The sequence below is a fragment of the Nomascus leucogenys genome, chromosome 16, assembly GCF_006542625.1.
Source record: "Nomascus leucogenys isolate Asia chromosome 16, Asia_NLE_v1, whole genome shotgun sequence".
Lineage (NCBI taxonomy): Eukaryota > Metazoa > Chordata > Mammalia > Primates > Hylobatidae > Nomascus > Nomascus leucogenys.
In genome coordinates this window covers 53,349,190-53,357,375 of record NC_044396.1, presented here as the reverse complement: position 1 = coordinate 53,357,375, position 8,186 = coordinate 53,349,190, and positions in this window count along the sequence as shown.

Sequence of the window (8,186 nt, the reverse complement as noted above, 5' to 3'; positions counted from 1 at the left end):
ACATCCTGAAATAGTTTAGGCTACCTTAATTTTATTTATTGTAAAAGTTTCAGAAAAATCTTAAGAGCTTTCAGTTTGTAGGTTTAATAAAAACATCTGTCTACTTAACAAAGAAAACAGACTTTTTTAAATGAAAGTTCAACCTGTCATTTTTAATTGTAGATTGCCATGTTAAATTGAAAATATTTTTTATTTTAAATGTTGTTTTGATAAGTTTTTTTACTGAGGTATCCTTTTTTTTTCTTTTTTTTTTTTTTGAATAGCCATTTTTTAGCTTCTATTCTTTGAATACCGTATGGCTCCAAATTTAAAATCCGCACATTCAGAGACAGACTGGCCATTTCTTTATATTCACATGGGGTTATCTTCAGTATGAAGTAATTGTTAATTCTGTCATTAACTAATGTTATTTGAGGGTTGTAGGGAGGAAGAATATCTTTATCCCAGATCTTTCTAGGATGAACTCTTTGAATGAGAAGTTTAAGTCACTAAGGTATTTATTGAAAATCATATATGTGAAGTTGCATTGTAAGCTGTAAATATTATATAAAAGCAATGTATTATACAAAGAAATATAGCAAAGTTCCCTAATCTTTGGAAATTCAGATGCATTCTGGAGATAATACATACATTTACTTACATAATTTTAGGCTATATGGCTAAGTGCTTGGTGTGTTTTATAGACAGTAACTTAATGAGGTATATGTGTGTGTTTATGTGTATATAGGATGGCTTTGGGTTGAAGAGGGCAGTCTGTGCCTGGAAGTATGGGGAGTCAGCTGAGGGAGGAGTAGGAAGGAATAGGGAAATCAAGGTGTGGGTGGCTGATTGAGCAAAAGTACATAAAGTTTCTTTGAGAGAAAGTGAGTAGGCCAGCCCGAGCACAGGGCTTGTGAATGAGAGCCTTTGATCCCATGGATAAGAGTGGGGAGAATCATTAGAATGGGACCAGATTGTGCAATGCGTGCACACTGCAGAAAATTGTTCAAATTACTCCTGACACTGGGGACTCTTTCAGGGTTTGGGAGCAGGGGAGTGACATGATGAAAGTATGTCAGGAAGATTTATATTTATTAATGAAATATTGTGTTGATACTGGTTTCATAGAGATCTTTTTACAACCTCTTGTATGTTTCTCTATTTAACAGTTTACTATCCATAATATAACTTTTGGTTATTCTAGGTTATTATGAATGTAGATTAATGAGCAAGAATTTTGCTGTGCTCTAATGCAGTGATACTACTAGAGCACAAAAAGCTGTATTTAGGGATGTTTGTCCCTGCACTAAATAACCCCAGACTATAGTGTGGCTATACATGACATTTCTTGTCCTCTACTTCATTATAAAAGTAACACATTTTGAAATATATCTCATATATAAGAATGTGAAGACTATGGTAAAGTTGAATTTTAAAACTTTACCAGTGCAAAACATTTTGAGGAATAGTATCCATGTCTGTCTGTCTCTCTCTCTCTCATTCTTACCACGTAGATTTTTTTAAGTTAATGCATGTTTTTGAATTTTGTAGTCACTTTTTTCATATTACATCTTTGTACTCTGCCATTTCATTTAACAACATAACAGGTGAGTTTTTTGTGTTATAAACCGTGCTAAGTGGAATTTTTGTGGCTGCATAATGATCCATTGGATAGATTACCTATAGTTTTTTTTAACCATTTTCCTGTTGTTGGACATTTAGGTTTTCTCTAATTTGTGCAGAAGGCTTCATTTCTACATTTAGAATTACACATCATAAAACTTTAAAGCTCTTCTAAAAAGTGTACAATACTTTATTAAAATAGCGAATGAGAGAGAACCAGAGTTGCGGCCAGGCGCGGTGGCTCACGCTTGTAATCCCAGCACTTTGGGAGGCCGAGGTGGGCAGATCACGAGGTCAGGAGATCGAGACCACGGTGAAACCCCGTCTCTACTAAAAAATACAAAAAATTAGCCGGACGTGGTGGCGGGCGCCTGTAGTCCCAGCTACTCGGAGAGGCTGAGGCAGGAGAATGGCGTGAACCCGGGAGGCGGAGCTTGCAGTGAGCCGAGATTGCGCCACTGCACTCCAGCCTGGGCGACAGAGCAAGACTCCATCTCAAAAAAAAAAAAAAGAACCAGAGTTGCAGACCGTATAGTATATAGGACCAGGCAATACTTGACCAGTGATGTTTTTGCATGTTACTGCATTACCTTTGTTTGAATACTAGCACTTTTTCCTGAATTTGGTAGGTTAACCCTTGTATATTTCCTTGATTTCTAGTGGAGCAGGAATATTTTAACTGCATTTGTTAGCCAGATACACTTTCTATTTTGTGAATTGTCCATTGCCCATTTATTTGTTGGGGCCTTCTGACTGTATTCAATCTGCTATCCACAGTAAACTTGGAAGAACTGAGAGTTGCCAGGAAACACCAGATAACTAGAGTTATGAAACCTGTAACTTGTTTTACACAGAGAACAAAATTGTAGGCTCTGTCTGAACCACTTGCTGAAGCCTTAACTATCAGATAAAGTATAAATCCACAGTTTGCATTTAAGGCATATTTTTTATTCAAGACTAGTGAAATATGTTTTTATTTTTACCTGACTGCTATGAAGAAATAGTATTTTTATTAGATTAAGTCAGTTTAGTAAGTTACAGTAACAAAATAACCTTTCATGTTTGGGATCTATATTTTATTAGGTTCTATTATTTAATATTTATGTATGCGGATTTTCATAGTAACAAAATAGACTATATTTAAGCCTTGCTTTGAATAGCCAGGAACATTTCTGATAGCAACAGAGTTTCTTACTTAAATAGGATAGAAAATGGCCAAACATAAGAATTTAAAGCTGTAGTCGAATGACCCAGTGAGAAAAATGGAAAACACCTAAGTTCAAATCTGGCTCTGCTTTTTCCTTGCTCATTTTGGACAGGTTTCTTCACCTTTCTGAGTTGCATTATCTTCAGTCACCTTATAAAATGCAGGAACTGGCCAGGTGTGGTGGCACACACCTGTAATCCCAGCACTTTGGGAGGCCGAGGCTGGTGGGTCATGAGGTCAGGAGTTCAAGACCAGCCTAGGCAAGATGGTGAAACCCAGTCTCTACTAAATACAAAAATTAGCCAGGTGCGGTGGCAGGCGCCTGTAATCCCAGCTACTTGGGAAGCTGAGGCAGAGAATTCCTTGAACCCAGGAGGCAGAGGCTGCAGTGAGCCGAGATCGTGCCACTACACTCCAGCCTGGGCAACAGAGTGAGACTGTGTCTCAAAAAAAAAAAAAAAAATACAGAAAGTAATACCTCCCTCAAATGATTGTTTTAAGTTAACAAGCAAATGAAATAATGAGTATAAGCACCTGTGCAATCGTAAGTGCTCAGTAGCTGTTAGCTTTCTTCCCGCCGTCTTCCTTTCCCTCCTCCCTCTACTGAAACTAACACAGTGTGTCTTTACACATACCCTTCTCACATTTGCCCATTTCTGCTTGTGCTTTTTATTAGGACTAAAATGCTTTCTCTTCTCCCCCACTCAACCCTGGTTTCTTGCTGTGGAAATGCTACTTACTCTTCAGGGCTCAACTCGAATGCTGATTTCTTTTTTTTTTTTTTTTCCATGAACCTCAGCACTTAAATGTACTAATGTGGGAAAAGGAATATACAGTAATAAATATGCAAGAAGACTACAAACTATAAAAAAATAGTGTCAGGAGACTAAATTTCAGAAGGGCAAAAAGTTCCTGAAAAATAGTAAAGGAAATTTATTTACTTGTTTTCAGTTAAGTAGTAATAACAAGGAATGAGTGTTAGCACTCCCTGAGCAACTCCTATTTATTTGCTGTGTATTTTGTAAAACTCTCATTGTAAAAATGAACCCAATATGATGAAATACTAAAAGGACATATGATTTCACTCGATTTTTACTTGGCTTTAATGAATTATGACTCAGAAGGCTATAGGAATTTGCAGGATTTGACATTAAGTCTGAACCACTGTCAATCTAGGAAAGTGATACAGACAGAAAGCTATCCAGAAGACTGGAGATAAGTAATTTGTGTCCTGATTTTCTAAAAAGCACAAAGACAATATTGAAGAAAATGCAGAATTGTAAGTTTGCCGTTGGTCTCTAGGTAAATAAGTACGTTATCTTTTTACTGTGAATCTCCTTTTTCCTCAGTTAGGCCTTGGACTAATTTCATGTGTAGTTTTATTTCTAGTCTTTTCCCCTTGTCACATTTGTTTTCTTTGCGACAAGAGAAATTCGTATAAAAAGTTCAAGTCACAACCCTCTCCTCTGAAGCACTTAGGTGCCTTACCTGGCCCACCAGATGAACACATACTCCTGGGTTGTGATTGACAGGTCCTCCACAGTCTGACCCCAGCATGTGCTTCCAGCCAGCCCCTTCTGCCATACTTGGTCCCATCCTCTTGCTGAGTGAATTACTTGCTGTTCTTTGAGTAACTCTCACTATGCCTTTCTTGCCTTCACACAATCTTTCTGCATCTTAACTAGGGTGCCCTCTTTTTCCTCTTCCATTCTTTTGTGCCCTCTCTCTAATGCTGGCCACTCTGATAGGATCACTCCTTGTAACCCTCAAAGTCACTGGGTGTGACCTTTCATCTTTTTATCATTTTACTGTTCTTTACTATCCTTGGGAACAAGAGTAGTCTTATGTCTACTTGAATGTTTGAAAGCATGAAACTGTTGTCTTTAAATGTAGCATTCCCCAAATTGCAACAAACTATTCTCACTGCTTTATAGATTACTTTTTAATAAACTGTTTTTTGAATTTACTTTCTTAGATTACTGAAGCCATAAGAGGAGGGCTCGTATAAGCATTGCTGTATATGTAGAACCCTTTATAGTTTACAAAGTGTTTTTTCTTTTTTGAATTACATATAAAAATATGCTTGAGGAAATCAAGGGACAGCTTGATGATACATTTCAATTTTAGCAAGGCAAAGTAATTTATGGTAATTTTGATAGCAAGATGGACTACAGGCAGTAGTACATTTTAGTGGACCTTAAACTTATTTTGAATTTCTGCACTCAGATGTTTAATAGATGTGTGTTAACCTGTTGAGTTTCATATCCTGCCAGCTTTAATTGTGTGTGTAATATGTGTGTTACCAGTTTACAGATAACACAAAGTAGGGAGGGAAAGCTAATACAGAATTACAATTCAGAAAGATTTCAGGCTGAAAGGCTAAAGTAAAACCAAGAAGCAGTTTAAATGGAATAAATGTTAAATCCATTTAGAACTTATAAAAATTGCATTTTACAAGTACAAAATATGGGCAGCAGTCTGTCTTGGCATTTTTCCAGGTTAAGAGCCAATGTATTAGTTTATTAAAGTCTCATTATGAGTCAAGCATGATTTCTTTGCTTTAAAATATAGGAATGCAATCTTAGTTTAGGAGAACACATGTTAATCACGCATTTTTATTTATTGAGAGCCGGTTTTCTTGTGAAGTTGATGTTTTGTTCTGCATGTCTCTGTCTTTGCTGTTTATAAGTGAAACATTGCTTGTCTACATTCCACACAATGCAGGGAAGAGGTCAGGGATGGTGAGTCGACTGTAAACCGTGTTTACTAAGGAGACATTTGGAAAGTTGCTGTGCTGTCTTGTTGAGAGCACATCTGAAAGCCATGGATGGAAGTTAATCTCACTATAAGAAACCTCATTACAACATCTAGATCTATCCAGTATCACAAAGGCTTGCCTTATGGCATGAGCACCCCTTCCCTAAAATTCTTAGTAAAGGGATTATCTGATTATGTCTGGGACAGGGCAGCAGGGTTTTCTATCATTTGACAGGAGATTGGATAGGCTCTGAGATCCTTCTCATTCAGCAGTCCTCTTGCATTAAGTAATGCAGTGCTGGGAGCCTATAAGATAGTTACGTACTTTGATCATGTTTTGTCAAATGGAAAAAAACTACTGTTATATTGACTTATTTGAACATACAAACTGCTTGATCTTCACTTGTCTTTATCTTTCTCAGATGCTTATAAATTTAAACGGAGAGAATATGGAGTCAGAATAGGTGTCAGGATATCTTCATCACACTTGGATTTGAGATACATTTCTGACTATAGAGCATACTTACATTCGATGTTTTAATAGGCTCCTAGATGTCATACTTAGTTTAGAAATACTTCTTTTTAATCACCTGGCAAGTGGTACTGCAATATTATTACTATAGGTTAGGTCAGGATCGTTCTTCATCAGTAGACTCTACAACTTATAAAGTTCTGTCAGTAAAAAAAAAATCTTGACTGTACTGTCAATGTAAGTATCCATAAACTATATGCACATACTTCCATTGTAATTATAAAGCATTCACAGGATGAGATGAAAAATATTCTAATATTTTCTTTTTGCATCCTAGTGGATCAACTTACATTACCACCTGGGACACACACACCTCACTTTCAACCATTGCTCTTTGTCATAGAACCTGTCATAAAAACCTTGTTTTTAAGCTAAAAGGTTTTTAGCAGCTCACAGATACATAGATCTTTATAAGTCAGTTAAAGCAAATGAAATGTAGTAAGGGTCCATGCTGTGTAAAAAAATATTCTGCAAAGCATGTAGAAAGTGTACCCTTTCTGCACTCAGATGTTTAATAGATGTGTGTTAACCTGTTGAGTTTCATATCCTGCCAGCTTTAAAGTACTGAAAAAGTACACTGGTAAAGGGCATATGGCAACATATTTTGAACACAGCATATGTAGTTTGGAACATGATACTGAGACTGGAGAAGTCAGGACTGGAGTGATTTATATAAAGGTGAAGTCTTAGGAACATACCTTTAAGGCTGTGTGTAGTGAAAAGAATAAACAAACCAAAGTTAAAACATTGGAAAGCCCTCACTAAGGGATAGGTAGAGAAGGGGCTAGGAGCAGTAACTGAAAGAATAGTCAGAAGAGGTAGGAGGAGCACCAGGGTCATACAGGTTCTCAGACATGAGAAGAGTTTGGGTTTGAGTCTGGGTTGTCAGGGTCATGAACTACCATCCGTTCATTGAGTGCCTGCTTTGTACCAGTGTGTGGATTAAATACATTCTCAACAGTGGTAGTCAGTATCCCAAATGCTTCCCTAAGGTCAAGAGAGTATGGTTTGGGGAAAATAGGAGTGGAAGCTGAGGGGCAAGGAAGGAGCAGATACAGACTCCTGACTTGAATCAAGTAGTGTCACACAGAGAATGGCCATATATATGGGATCAGCGCTTCCTTCCAAGAGGCCTAAAGCGCTGATTACCAATTAATAAACCTAGTGTTTAGCAGACATGCTCACAGCTTAAAATGTACTATGATGGTGTTAATTTTTTTTAGGCACAATAAGCTCAATTTATATTTAAAACATTGACGTATTTAGAAATCATTATGCCATATTTATATATAACATCTTAACCGATGATCATCAGTGTTGTAATGCTGTGATTCTATTACACTTTTACATATTATATAGTCATGCCTTGCTTACCCATGGAGATATGTTCTGAGAAATGCATTTTTAGGCAGTTTTGTCATAGTATGAACATCACAGAATGTCTTACACAAACATAGATGGTATAGCCTACTACAGACCGAGGCTATATTGCTCTTAGGCCACAAACCTGTACAGACTGTTATTGTACTGAATGCTGTAGGCAGTTGTAACACAATGCTAAGTATTTTTGTATCTAAATACAAAAAAGGTACAGTAAAAATACACTGTAGACCAGGAGCGATGGCTCACGCCTGTAGTCCTAACACTTTGGGAGGCCGAGGCAGGTGGATCACCTTAGGTCAGGGGTTCGTGACCAGCCTGGTCAACATGGCAAAACCCCGTCTCTACTAAAAATACAAAAAAAATTAGCCAGGCATGGTGGTGGGTGCCTGTAGACCCAAATACTTGGGAGGCTGAGGCAGGAGAATTGCTTGAACCCAGGAGTCGGAGGTTGCAGTGAGCTGAGATCGCACCACTACACTCCAGCCTGGGTGACAGAGCGGGACTCTGTCTCAAGAAAAAAAAAAAAATACAGTGTAAAAAATACAAAATGTTAGACCTGTATTGGGCATGTACCATGAATGAAGCTTGCAGAACCGGGAAGTTGCTGTGGATGAATCTGAGTGGTGAGTGAATGTGAAGGCCCAGGACATTGCTGTATACCACTGTAGACTTTATAAACACTGTACACTTAGGCTACAAATATTT